The following is a 15,756-nucleotide window of genomic DNA, read 5'->3' on the forward strand; positions in this document are numbered from 1 at the left end:
TGGTGAGAAAATTCTCATGATCCTAGGCATCTTTGCTGAGTAAGTTCTTGTTTACTAGAGCTAGTGCATCTACACTCATTGAGTCTTTCATATAGGTACGTTTGGGGATCCACTCTTGCTTTTGCAACATGGTGTACATTTAGGCTTAGGGCAAGTGGATAAGGCTATTGATTGCTCTAGTAAGACTTGGCTACACAAATATAAGTTTTTTTTGGATGGGGGAGAGGGAGTGAGTGTTTGCACCAAGGAATGCTAGGTGAAATGGGAAAAACCTACACTCAAGCAAACCCATTTGGTAGTAAAGTTAGCCAATGGGGGAATTGCCAAGCCCTTGGGAGTGCTTACTGGCATCAACATTAAGGTATTTGGATTCACGTACCCCATCAGGTTTGTAGTCATGGACTTCACTCAACAGTTGGGATATGAAGCTATCCTAGGTAGGCCCTTCTTGTGAATGTCCGGACTCATGCATGACTGGCGTAATGATAACATCTACTTGTAGCACGAGGAGCAAACCATGAGAGTGGGCTTGCACACCTACAAGGCCCACCCATTGTTGTCAGGACACCTCTTTGCCCCACAGAATCTGACACCACCACTCGAACCACCTCCATGAAGCTATTCCAACGTTGTGACAAGAAAGAGGATGAGAAGGAGTCTGATGACTTCTTGTATGCACCTCTCCCCGAGCTAGAATTCTCACAAAATTGGATGCACATCTTAGACAATATAGATGTCCCAGAAAGATTAGGGTTTTAGATCACCACTCGAGAGCTCAAGGGTCTAACCCCGGTGGCTCCCCTAAGAATGTTTAAGATGCTCAAACCCCAAGAGGTAAGCAAGGGAACCGTGAGGGTAAAATCAGATCTCCACTGGCTATCCTATGTAGATGCCATGACTGCTCACCAAGAATTCTCCTCTAATTGGGGAACCAGGGTGAGTAAGATAACTTCCCCCGTCGGCTCTATAAACACAAAGGAAGAGCCCCCTTTAGGTCCCAAACCCCCTGTATCCAAAAGCATGGCTAAGGTAAGCACAGCTAAGTCCAAAAGGACCACTACTTTGGTAGAAATAAAGGAGGAAACTGAAGAAAAATAGGACCTACGACAGGTATGAGCCCATTACAAGGCCTACATGATTTAGAATCGCAAGATCTTGTACCAACAGGCCAAAAGCTCTCAAGAAGACGGATGCTCTCAAGGGTATGAAAGGCCCTAACCCTAGTCAAGGAAGTAAACCTAGCCCCGGAAGGGCAAGACCCCCAACCCGTATTTATCACCGATGATCTCGCCTCCAACAAGGAGAATGCCTTAATAGCTCTCCTACAAGAGTATAAAGACTGCATGGCCTGGAAGTACACCGATATGAAAGGTGTGCCTGCCAAAGTAGTGCAACACACAATCCCCATGCTAGAAGATGCCAGGTCGGTATGTCAATGCCCCTACCCTATGAATCCTAAATATGCACTCATAGTGAGGGAAGAAATCTAGAAACTCATAGATGCGGGATTCATCCATGAGATTGAGCATACGGACTGGGTATCACCCATCGTAATAGTCCTAAAGAAAAAAGGAAAAATAAGAGTATGCGTGGATTTGAAAAAGGTTAATGCTACCACTAGACATGACCACTACCCCTTGCCATTCACAAAACATGTTCTAGAACGGGTAGCTGGAAAGGAAGCATATAGCTTCCTAGACGGATTTTCAGGTTACAACCAAGTGTCAATCACCTCGCAAGATCAACATAAGACTGCCTTCGCAACCGAATGGGGTGTGTATGCCAGCGAGGGTGATGATATTTAGATTAACCAATGCCCCTGCTACCTTCCAACGAATGAGAATCATGGTATTCAAGGAGTATCTGAGAGACTTTGTGGAAGTCTTCTTGGATGACATCTATGTGAACTCGAAGTGGGATGACCACCTGAAGTACCTCAAGATCGTCCTCAAGAAATACCGCATATCCCACAATCCTCTTAAGTGCCAATTTTGGGTCAAACATGGTGTCATTTTGGGCCACATAGTGTCCCAGAATGGAATCTCTACGGACCATAATAAAATCAAACTCATCTTGGAGTTACCAACCCCCACCAACTCCAAGAGAGTCCAACAATTTACTGGCCACATGGGCTATTACAGGAGATTCATCTTATTCTATGCCAACATAGCCCACCTATTATACAAACTACTAGTATCCTTTGAGTGGATCGAGGAATGCCAGACATCCTTCGAAACCTTCAAACTAGCTCTAGCCACCACACTAGTGTTGAGGTCTCCCGATTGGAATTTAATATTCCACGTCCATATTGATGCCTCCAACTTTGCCATCGGGTGTGTGTTAGCCCAACCCCCAGGGAGCATAATCTAGATTACCCGATATACTTTGCAAGCCGCCAACTAAACGAGGCTGAGGTTAACTACACCACAACTGAGAGGGAAGGTCTCGCCATGGTCTATGCAGTCAAGAAGTTCAGGCACTACTTGTTGGCTAACAAGTTTGTCTTCTTCGTGGACCACCAAGCTTTGCTATACTTGGACAACAAACCCTGCATGACTAGACCCATCACCAGGTGGATGTTAATCCTTCTAGAGTTCAACTTCACAGTCGATGTATGTAAAGGGAAAACCCATGTCTAGCCAACCACCTGTCAAGAATTTCAAATGGTGAAGCCCCAATAGGAGTAGAAGATGATCTCCCAGACGCTTCTCTCTTCTTCCTCGACATCCTCCCCGAATGGGCCGTCGAAATCAGCCACTACTTGGCAAACGGATTACCCCTGGGCCATGCCCTTAAGAACAATAGAGCTCGTAAACTAATAAAGGATGCCACGCCATATCAACTGATCATAGGTCAACTATATTGCAACCGCAAGGGCAAGGATGGCATCTTGCGAAGATGTGTGTGCGAATACGAATACATCGATGTGCTTGAAGAAGCCCACTCAAGAATCACAAGTTGTCATTTTGGTGCTGATGTTATAGCACGTAAAGTGCTGCAAGCTGGTCTTTGGTGGCCGACACTCTTCACATATGTGGCCAAATTCATCAAATGATGTGACTCCTACCAGCGTATCCAAATCCCACACAAGGCAGACATGATACCCTTGACTGGAATCTTGACCGCTCAACCCTTCGAAAAATGGGGCATCAATTTCATTGGACCTATAAGCCCAGCAACTAAGGGGACCGGGGCCAGATACATCATCCTGGCCACTGATTACTTCACCAAGTGGGTAGAAGGGAGAGCCACGATGAAGGCCGAGATGCGAGATCCACCATCAAATTCTTATATGAACAAGTCATCACGCGGTTCGGATGTCCATTGGAGTTAGTCAACAATCGAGGAACTCACTTTCTTAACGAAACGATAGCAATCCTAACTAGTGAGTTTATGATCATACATAAGAAGTCAACGCCATACTACCCTAGGAAAAATGGCTTCGAGAGCTCCAATAAAACATGCTATAAGATCATCACCTGTACAATAGAAGCCAGTCGTACCGACTGGGAGCATAAGCTCATAGCAGCGTTATGGGCCTACAAGACCTCCTAGACTCACAAAGAACACATTAGCAGAATGGCTAGTTGACCTTGAAAGGTTAGAAAAGACAAGGTTGCGTGCAACCTACTCTCTCTGGGTAGAAAATGGCCAATGTAAAAAGTGGTTCAACTGTAACCTCAACAACAAGGACCCAGTAGAAGGAGATTTGGCACTCCTATACAGCATCCATAATACTAAACGCAAGCTAAAGTACCAAGGTATGGGTCCCTACTGCATGGTTGAGATCACTCCCCAAGGGTCGTGCCGAATAGCCACCTTTGATGGGATAGAAATGGATGGCTACCTTAACGAGAGCAAATTAAAAAGATACTATATGCTACTCACTCTCTCCACCCTTCAAGCCATGCATAGAGAAAAAGGACTCAAGGCCAAGGTGGCCAGGATGAAACATCAGGCCATCGAGGAAGCCAGAATTGTAACGCTAAGCTCTAATAGCATAAGCAAATGACACTGCTTAAGGCAACAACTGAACAGATGCAACTAATGGATGAGCTAATAGTGGAGCCAGCCAGGTTGCTTGTTCAACTGCACGTTCCACGCTTGCGCATCAAAGCACTCGTAGATCTAGGAGCGAGCCACAACTTCATCTCCCGCGAGGTATGGGAAAAGCTACAAGTACCCCTAACCCTCACCATCACTTTAGTAAGAGCTATAAATAGCCAACTCCTACAAACTTTGGGCTATGTGAATTTAATTCTAACGGTTGTTCGCTAGGCAGTGGATATACGATTTTATGTTCTCCCCACAAAAGCAACTAAAGACCATGTTATATTGGGAAGAACCTGGTTCTATGCCATGAACTGTCAAATCAACTGGCACGCCCAGGCTGCTTCACTCACCAATGGTGACAGAACGGTGGTAGTCCCACTATGTGGACCGTCCTGCTTCTTCAGTTCACCCTCATCAATCCACGACAACAAAGCTACACAAAAGGATAGACCGAAAGCCCCAGCCACCTCCAACTCCCCAACAAAAGTCCCACCTTGAAGAGAGAAGAAAGCCAACCACCATAACGGTAAACCAATGCCATTGCCAGCTCCATTGCCACCATCATCCTCTGCTCAAGAAATTCAGGAACAACAAGTACAAGAGGCTATCCTCTTTGCCCAATGTCACTTCAATCAGACCCGATGCCAAGAGGAAGTCCAAGCAGTGCAGAAGGCCCTAGCCGCCTCAAGGACATCTCTTCCAACACCATCCACTACAAGAAGAAGACCACACCGCCAGCTCGTGTTTCGAGCCCCAAGCTCCAATCCACCTCATCCACCACCATATCCCCCAACAGCTCGGTCAACACCAACCACGGGCAACCAAGGCAAGAAGGTCGCTTGGGTCTCAAAGTCAACGGTGCAAGCCGTGAAGGTCCCGAAGGCAGCAACACAAGAACTCGTGTCTCCTCGAGATACAGCACCACAAGAACCTACCGATGATGAATCAAACGAAGCAGGCCATCTCCAAAGTACCGAGTATGCACTATTACCACAAATAGTTTGACTCAACACAAATATCATCAAGGGCAGCTAGGGAGTAGCGCAAGGATCGACCCCTCCCCCGCGAGGTGTTACACAAGAACCTCCCTCTAAAGGTAAACCCTAGAAAGTAATTGTGAATGTACCCCCTTCGATGGTACCGACCTACTCACGAAAGCAAGGGTCTACGCCAAGGGCAGACTCACAAGAACACGCTTCCCCCAAGAAGATGAACCATGCTGCAACAACTAAGCCCAACATCAATGTGCCTCTGGCATCCAAGGTAACATGGCTTTTAACATGCTATGCAACAGTACGATGTCTGCCAACACCGCATTCCTCATAATCACTGAGTCTAGGTCTAAGTGAGCCAGTACGGTAGGCACTTCACCTGACTCACCCCCAACCCACCAGTCCTACCGAACACACACAGGAGGATGTGCTTAAAACCACATTTGCCACACCCTGGGGGATGTTTGCATTCAAAGTAATGCCATTTGGCCTCACCAATGCTCCTACTACCTTTCAAAGATTTATGCAGATGGTGTTTGCTCCTTATTTGGGGGTTTTCTTGGAGGTGTTTTTAGATGATTTTTGTATATTCTCGGCACGTAAGGAGCACGTCATGAAGGTTAGGTTGGCCTTCTAAAGGGTCAATGATGCAAGTGGCAGCCTCAACCCTGATAAATGCACCATTGGAGCCACTCAAGGGAGGTTACTGGGACATATTGCTTCATTCAAGGGCGTCAAGCCTGCCCCGAGAAGGTAGAAGCTATCCTCAAGATCTCCCTACCAACAACCAAACATCAGGTACACTCATTTGTCAATCTAGAAGGATACTATTACCGCTTCATTGATCAATATGTTGCTTTGACGCGACCCATGACTACGCTATTAAAAGATGGGGTTGATTTCTCTTGGGATGAGGATTGTGATCATGGGTTTGTACAAATCAAGAGTGCTCTGGCTTCAGAACCCATTCTACGCAATCCTAATTGGTCAAAGACTTTTTATATCAATCTTGGGTTTGGTGAGCACACTCTGGCAGGTATTCTTCTCCAGCAAGGGGAGGATCGGTTCATGTATCCTGTTCGATTTGCTTCTCGACAATTGCTCGAAACTGAACGACACTACTCTGAGGCTGATAAGCATGCCTTGTCTTTGGTGTTCTGCATTGAGAAATTTAAGCATTATGTGGCTGGAAAGTCCTTTATTATAATCTCTAGCAATGGTCTTGCAAAGTAGGTTCTTCAATCACCAAATCCCATGGGCCAGTTGGCCAAATGGTAGGTAGTTTTACAAGAATATGATTTTTCTTTCAAAATTGTAAAAGGGGGTTGTTCCAACTTGAAGAATGCTTTGATTGATTTAGAGGAGTGCCTCGATGTAACCCTTGTAGCGGCCATAGAAGTTGGGGATCCATGGTATGGTGGTATTTACAGGTTTCAGACCGCTTTCTCCTTTCCTCCAGAAAGTACTAGCTATTAGAGAAAGAAAATTCGTAGAGATAGTAGGCACTACAATCTCTTTGATGGGGTATTGTACCGTCAAGGCATGGATGGGGTACTAAGACAGGCCATTGATGTAGATGAAATACCTAAAGTATTGAAGCATTATCATGATGGATTTTGTGGAGGCCACTATGCCGGTGACTATACAGCTAAGAAGATGTTACATGCTAGGTACTATTGGCCGACCTTGTTCAAGGATGTCACTATGTATTGCAAAACTCATGAACCATGCCAATTCTTTGGTAGGAAGGATTTGCGTCTTGGGCAATATCATCCAGTGATGTCCATCCATCCGTTTCAGAAGTGGGGAATAGAATTTGTCGGGCCCCTGCCCATGACTGCCCGCAAAAAGAAGTATCTTTTGGTAGCCACTCAGTATGTCACTAAGTGGGTTGAAGCTATCACCCTCCCCGCTGCAAATGGTAAGGCAGTTTCAAATTTCATATTTGAACGTATCTGCACAAGGTTTGGGACACCCATGGAAATAGTATCTAACCATGGGAGTCCATTCTTAAATGAAGGAGTGGAGTTGCTCATGGATCGCATGGGTATTGATCATCACACTTCTAGCATCTATTATCCAGCATCCATGGACAAACGGAGCAGACCAACAGCGTCCTTTGTAAATCCATGGGGAAAATGGCCACAGGGAACAGGAGCTAGTGGGATCAAAAGGTCACTAAAGCCGTGTGGGCTTACAACATCACCCACAAAACGTCTACACGTCACACTCCTTTTGAGTTGGTGTACGGTAATGAGGTAGTTTTACCACTAGAGATAGAGATTCTGGCCTTGAGATTGGCACAAGAACAGAGGATGATAGAAGATGAACATGTAGAGGCCAGGTTGGTATAACTTGAGAAGTTAGATGAAACCCGATGCCTTGCACTACATCAAACAGAGATCCAAAAGAATCGACAAAAGGGTCACTTGGATGCGAAGATTCGTAAGGGATGGGAAAGACACTTTGCTGAAGGGGATGTTGTGCTATGCTTTGACAACAGATTAGACCACCAAATGGATAAAAAGTTCCTTCCACTGTGGACCAGTCCATACAAAGTCATCAAGGAACATAGCAATGGGTCTATACAAGTTCAAGAGCTGCATGAGCCATATGGCAAGAAGGTGATCAACAAGTGCTCTCAAACCCTTCTTTGTGCATGATGGTCCCAAGCATGGAAATGTTGTGCATTCCCTACTTGGGGGGGGGAATTTTTATGGATAAATTTGACCAAGGTAAAAGGCATATGTATGTGTGTGTGCTTGTATGTGTGGCAATAGTATAATAAAATATGGTCTGCATAGGGCCTAGGGTTGAGGTGGCAGGGCATGACCATGTGCCACCCTTCCACGTAAGAGGACCCATAAGGTGTGTTGTACATAATCCATGGTAGTAATATTATAAAATGTTAAGGTGGCATGGTTCCTCCATGTGCCACCCCTCCACCGAGGCGGTCCCATGCCTACATTTGGATAGGCCCATTGGGGGGGGGGGTGTAGATAGTCCAAGAATGCAAGTTAAATAATGGGGAAAGTAGGATGAGGTGGCAAGATTCCTTGTGCCAACCCTCCACTTGTCCTCCTAGATGTTTGAACATATTATAAAATTGGGAAGAGACCAAGGGAGTATCTTAGACTTGGGATATGGGGTTTGATTTATGTGGAAAAATGAGGCAAAGGGTTGTCACACACAATTGAGAGTGTGTACCTACCTAGCCCACATGGGAGATTCCTCCACACACACCATGCATGTGGGAGGATGCATTTATTGGGAGAGACCCCCTCTCTTGGCTATAAAAGGAGGGGGCTATTCCTTGATGTGACACACTCATTCTTGTAAAGCCACCTAGCTAGTACTTTGATATCCCCCATCCTTCCTTTCAAATAAAGCATGACCCTCTTCCCTTGATGTCTCCATCTCTACATTCCACCTCCCATCATGTACATGCTCCTCTTTCCCCTCTCCCTTCCCCCTTGTGCCATAGTCTCCCTCTTCATTTCCACCCATGTTAACGCTTCTCCCCTCACGTTCCCTTTCCCCCATGGCCCTCGAGCATCACCATGCCTAGCGTCTAGCCTCATGCCTTGATTTCTTTTCTAGTTAATAGTAGAAGAGGGACACTTAGTGCCATAGGCCATGACATAGGTGATGATGTAATGCAAAGGCCCCCACATGGGGTGGTGCCTATGATTGTGGAATTCCTATGACTTAGGAGTTACCTCCTTTGATGTAGGAGAGGTGCCATTGATTTAGGCCACCCTCTCTTCATTTCTATAAAAGAGGGATTTCCCTCTCAAATCAATAGAACACCCATCGCTACATTTTTTGTGTTCTCAGTCCTCTTGCCATAATGCATCTATTCTCCCCCACATTCCAACATTTGGTATTAGAGCCTCCTTGAGTCCTTAGCCCATTCTAGCTTCAATATGGCACCTCATCATCTTCTTCTCGACCCTCCACCTTCTTTTTCATTTCTGCCCTCTTTCTCCCTAGATTTTCCTTAGCTCTGTTCTCCTCCATTAAGCAACCATTCCCAGAGTCCTCTGAGTTGAAGTATCCTCCACTTGAGGTGCACCTTTGACACCAAGCATTCTTTGGAATTTTGCTTCATCTGCCCGTGTCGACCCGTTCTCTGCTCGCCGAACTTTCACCTACAAACGTGACCATTCATCAATTCCTCTAAGCCATGGGTGGGAAACACTATGAGCTTGTTGTTGATGAAATTTGATCTCAAATTCTTGCTTTAGTAAGGAGAAAACACAAAAGAAACAGTCGGAATAGGTGCATCTCTCCACAATGACACAACTCAAAATTTTGCCATTCCTCTCTACTGGAAGTAGTCCTTAGTAAGAGCTTCCATTTGCCTTTGAAAGCCCTCTCAAAGCTTTTATCTTTAGCTTCAATTGCACCCTCCAACTTCAGACTGTTCAATTTGGGGGTAACAGTGATATTGCTTCTAATATGAACCATTGAATATGGTTAAGTGCTAGAAAGTTTCATTATTATCTCAGTTATCTTTGGTCTTTTGGATGTTTGACCATTGGAAGTGATCTGAGGCATTTTCCAGTCTTATCTTTGGAGCACTGTCCTGTAGTTTGACAGTTTTGGTAAATACTCATGATGCATTTATGATATATTTTGAATTGAATATGTTTGAATGCTATTTTGTGAAGGAATAGACACTGCCTTGTAAGAGGTAAGACCTTCCTAATGGCTAGTATGAGTAAGATAGATGGTCATTCTTTCCATACTTGGCAGACCAAATTCATTCTCAAGAAGAAAGGTCTATGGAATATTGCTTGTGGAAAGAAGAAGAAACCTTCAACAAGAAAAGGTGAAATATCATGGCCAGTAAAAGATGAAAAGGCTCTAGCAATTATTGCTTTGGGTCTTATTGATGACTATATTCATCACATTGATGGGAAGGACACTTCACATGATGCATGGAAGACACTTGACAAGATATTTGGTGCCAAATGTAAGCACTCAAAGATGAAGATACTTATTCACAAAATATTAGAATGCTTTTGTGAAAAGACCAACCACATTGAGGAAGAGGTTGAAGACAATAAGAAGATCAAGGAGAACAAGGAAAAGAATGACATCAACTGGCTCCTACTACAACTCCAAAGAGAATGAAGCATATCTTGTGAAAAAAAGCTCCATCAACAATAAAGAAAATCTGGTTGAAGAGAGAACTCCATCAACAAATGACGAAACAAAATTTGTGGTAGAAGATAAAGACTTTGCCGTTTGAGCACTTCTTTTGAACTTTATTTATCATCAGTTGGTCAAAATTTTTAGGTTCTCTGCCTGGAATCATTAGGAAAAAAGGGAGCTCATTTTGGGGCCCTGTAAGAAATTCACTATTTTCTCTTTTCTCTCTCTACAAAAGCAAGAAAATATGGATACTTGCATGAGAAATATCAGTGTGAAAAGGAATAAATATATTCTTTCACATGCTTTACATTCAATGTTCATATAATAGCAACACTTTTCTGTACAGAATTTGGTGATTCTGACACCGCAGACGCGTCCGGAACGGCCCAAAACCCCAAGAATGGCACTGGAAACGCTGGAATCGGACATCCGGAGGCCCGGAAACGGCCAAAAAAGGCCGAAAAACGCGATTTGCAGCAAAGTGCGATTTGGCACTTTTGTCTGCGGTGTCAGAATCACCAAATTCTGCACTGAAAATAAATTTTTTAAAGATTCAAATCAGATCACCTCATTAATGTGACATGCTTCTATGAACATATAGTACTATTTCTTTTTCTTATTTTCATCTTCTTTTGTTGAATTTTCAACGTTACATTGGCCCACTCCTGATTGGTTGAGAGCTTATTTTCTCTCTCTTCTAAAAGGCCCCAAAATGAGCTCCCTTTTTTCCTAATGAGTACTCCAAAAAGAATGTTATGTGTTTTGTCTTTTGTAAATCACCTTTGGTCACCATATCATGTAGGCCATATGGTATGTGTTTGCTCCCATGGTATCTCTTGCAAACGTGAGAAACTAGGTCCACATAAAGGCCTAAGATTAATCCTTGTACATGCAAGGGAGATAACCATTTAGGGGGGGTCTATCCCATTTTTGTAAACCTTGACCCTTGGCCATCTTTGCTAGCATGAGATCCTATCCTTAGATTTATCCTTGACCACCATGAGATGGCTTGTGAAACTATGTGACTAGATGTATCCTTGACATAGCATGAGGCAAACCTTTGAGGGGAAGTATGTTGGGATATGTGTGATCAAGGGCTTGCTAGGTGCATGTGTGCATCCACTAGCAATCGTATGGTTGTGCGTGTGTGTCTGTAGAAGAGGCACACTTAGTGCCATAAGCCATGACATAGGTGATGATGTAATGCAAGGCGGGGTGCCTTTGTGTGTGTGTGTGTAGAAGAGGCACACTTAGTGCCATAGGCCATGACATAGGTGATGATGTAATATGCAAAGGCCCCCACATGGGGTGGTGCGTATGATTGTGGAATTACTATGATTTAGGAGTTACCTCCTTTGATGTAGGAGAGGTGCTATGGATTTAGGCCACCCCCTCTCCATTTCTATAAAAGAGGGATTTCCCTCTCAAATCAATAGAACACCCATTGCTACATCTTTTGTGTTCTCACTCCTCTTGCCACAATGCATCTATTCTCCCCCACGTTCCAATAGGATCGACAATGCTTGGTTGATGGGAGCCTAGAGGGTCTGCGACTAGGAACTATCCTAGGCCTAAGCAAGAATGGGGAGTGCAATGTTAAGGCCTAAAGGCAGAAAGGTACTAAGGTCCTTTATGGACATGTGGCACTCAGGTGGGCTCCTGGTTTTTGGGGAGACTTCCAGAGAGAGGCTCCACAAAGGAAAGAGAAGAAACAAGGAAGTTCACTAAGAATGGGATGGGGACTTGAGGAGCACTTTGTGGAGTTGTGGCTGGGTGGAGAACAAGAAAAGCCCTCAGAGGTGTAAGAGGTAGAATGCAAAGATGAAAGACATGCAGGTACAAAGATAAGTGACATGTTAATGAAGCGCAAGGGAGAGATTTCCATGGCTTTTGCACACTCACAAAAAGCTGCGGTTTATTATCATGCACCAATTAGAGCTTCACATATCCTATCATATCTCGATGCTGAGGCTCTTAATAAAACAATGGTTGCCAAAAAATCCTATGGAAGCATATCCAAACAACCATTATCTATTCACTATCCACAAGCCATCAAGAAGACATTGATAGCTTGTGCAAGTGAATCGTCTACTCTTCCAAACCAATTGCACAATCGGCTCCTTGGAATCTTGAATAGCAACCATCACAATGTGCTCAATACAAATGAACAAGCACTCGTCTAATCTTGGGAATCAAATGTGAACCGCGCCTACCTATTTAGCATCCCTCTAGACTATACACGGCCGATGGCATGCTAACAACTAACAAAGCATGTCAATTCAACTCCTACAAGCCCACCTAGAGGGCATTGATAGCTTCTATAATGGCTCGCCTTCTCTGGTGAATACAAGATAGAACTGCCTCTTAGAATCATACCAAGCTCGCTATCATAGCAAGCAGAAAGTCCAAGCCTTAGCATCTTCGACATCACCCTTTTCTCACCACATAGATACAGAAAAGAGCTTTGCTCTGTCTAGTGTAGAAACAGACAAATGAACACTTCTTGAGTATCGCACTCATTTCAGCTTATGGAGCATTCAACTAGCAAGAGAGATGGAAACGAATGCACAAAGCAAATGCCCATGCAATCGGGAAACCCATGCAACCGAATTGAGACTTAGGAAGGAAAAGAAATGATTCACAATGCAAAAGAACTGCAAGGCCATCACCTTGCAAAACAAGCTAGGCAACTCCAAATCCTTGCCCTTGCACCTTGAGCTTCTCTATCCTCACACAACACTGCCCACGTCCACATAGCTCTTCATGACACCTCGCTTGCTCCACATCCTTGATGCAAAGGAAAGCAAATAGCCATGACTGCAAAGCTCTAGCTACCTAGAGTGAAGCCACCCTAGACTAGCAACTGGATCTAATTAGGTTATGTTAATTTATAGATTAACAATATATATTTTGAGCAAAATTATATTTTAATATTAGTTAATAAAAATTTATTTGGATTGAAGCAATGTAAAGAGCAAAAACATAGCTCTTGAAGTCTCTATAACTTCCTTAAAGACTCCAAGTCAAGATTCTGCCTCCAACTCTGCATATAAGCGTTGCAAGGCTCACAGGTTTTAGAAGACTAGACCACAATCTGTAAAAATATGCCTTATGCACTCTGACCACCAAGAATAGAGAATAGGCTCCCCTCTTTCACTCATAAAGTACTCACATCACAATCAACCTAGCAAAGGAATCTCTCTCTCTCTCTCTCTCTCTCTCTCTAGCACTGTAGTCTGCAAAGATGTGCCTAATGCACTCCTACCATCAAGAATACAGAATAGGCTCCTCTCTCTCACTTAGAAACTACACTCACAACACAATCAGCCCATCAAAGGAATCTCTCTCTCTCTCTCACTCACTCTCTCTCACACACACACACGCACGCACGCACACACACAAGAAAGGTAGAAATGAGGAAGGCAAGCAAGAGCAAGGAAGGAAAGCTTGGAAGGTGAGCCTTGAACATAGCTACTTTGTTACAAGTGAGAGAGAGAAGCTAATGTGGAATGTAGAAAGAGAGATGAGAGCATGAGAGACAAGATGTTACAAAGCACAAAGTTTGATTGATCACTAAGAGGATATAACTTACAAAGGTAGCTCACATACTCATGTACAAGACCTTAAATAGACAAGGGAAGAAGTCCACTTCTCTTACACACGACCTCCAAGTGTCCCACATGCAAGGAGGTGAGTATAATTAGTTGCCACATAGCACTCACATGTATCATAAGCCTAGCACACAATTAGAATCTTAGACAACCCATTGCACTTAAGTACACATAGTCCCGTTGTATCGGATGCTATGATCATATATTTCTCAGTAAGGACGAGAAGGGAGAGGGAGAGAGTGAGACGGAAGGGGGAAGGGGGGGGGGGGGGGGGAGAGTAAGGAGATGACAATCAGAGCCAGATGGTCGGTGAGGTGGAGGGAGGGGTAGGGTTGAGGATAGGAGGGAAAAGGCAGGGGAGGTGACGAGGGACTTAATTCGTGAGGGGACCTTCTAACTCAAGCTAATTAAGTTAATTTGAGGGGAAAAACTAATTAATTGATTTTTGCAATTATGCCCCCCTTAACATAAGCAATCAGTTGTATGCAGGTGCTTTTAGACTACCCCACCATGGGCATGCCCACGGATCAGGGACAGGCAAGATTGCTCGACCACGGACCATGTCAAGCCCACGGTCTAGGTGGGCATGGGCGGGTGTAGTCTATAAGCACCCTAAACTTGGGCGACTTGGAAAGGCCGCTCAAAGTCCGAACATCTTAAAAGGTAGTAATCTTTATTTATTGGCCTTAGTGTTGATGTTCTCCTTAAAACGGAATTGCATCTATTGGTCCACGTGGTTTCCTATCAGAGGGTTGCAATCCACCGTGCTAGCTTGAGTTTGTTCCATGCCTTTGAAGACTCAAGGTGCCAGTCTGAGTTAATGAGTTGGCTTTGCCTCAATCAATTTCGGATTGAGTTTTACACCATTCTCTTGTACACACAAACACTAGTGACTACACTAAAGAGGCCTAGTGAATGTAATTCATCTTGTTTTAAACTTGTCAAACAATCAAACATTTGTGAATCCTCCTTGCATTTTCGAGTAGCCCAGCGTGCATGTGCTTAACTTCGAACGCTCGTCTGTCGAGCAGGTACGTAAGATACTATGATTTACAGAGAAAAATAAAAGAAACAAAGAAAATATATAATAGACCGAAACGTCAATGAGAGAGAGAGCCCGTAGTTCCACAAGCGAAACACCATTTGCTTAGTTGAACCCATTCACAGTGCTATATAGGCATCGTATCTGAGCCTAATGTTTTGCCATAAAAAGAAACTGGGAGCGCACACTCTTGAGCGTGACAGGCTGCTTCTAAATAGACCCTATAATTAAGAATAACGGCCGAGAATCTGTCGATTCGGTTCAAACTTGGAGGTTGGGAAACCCAGTTAGAGCAACCTTGCCTTTACTATTTGCTGATTGGACAGACAAATTTTGTACAGCCTGTATGGCCTGTACGCCTGTATGGAATGTACCGTAGGGCTGACTATTGACGTAACACGGCTCAAATGGCGAAGAAACTGTCCCACGATGGCAGTTTTAAGGCAAATCATCTTGGTAGTAGAGGCTGAATGCCAACTTGCAGCAGCTTATAGAAGTTAAATGAGAACTGGCTGACAGTTTTAGAAGCATAAAGCGCCATAAATCGATAGGTGTCTATCTAAACAAGGGCAGCGCCGGTTCAAGATACCATTAAAAGTTATTGTTAAACAAATGTAGTGGGACTTCCCACAAAACTCTCCTTCTGAGTCGAGTCAAAAGGGGACAGGGACAGAAACAGAGAGAAAAACCTGCTCTGATACTGTTGGGATGCAAGGAGCAGCAAACAGTATAGATAGAAACGGTACGTCCATTGCAGAATGGGTAAAATGAAAGTATAAGTCGGCATGATAGTTAACCGTAGTGTAAGACTAGGGTAGGACTAAATGTCGTAATAGCCATACGATGATCAACTGACCTAACTGTCCCAAATGGACTGAAAGCTAACTAGAACTAGCTA

The sequence above is a fragment of the Dipteris shenzhenensis genome, chromosome 14 (genome assembly GCF_047967505.1).
Source record: "Dipteris shenzhenensis isolate YYH24624 ecotype China chromosome 14, Dip_SZ_1.0, whole genome shotgun sequence".
NCBI classification, from domain to species: Eukaryota; Viridiplantae; Streptophyta; class Polypodiopsida; order Gleicheniales; family Dipteridaceae; genus Dipteris; species Dipteris shenzhenensis.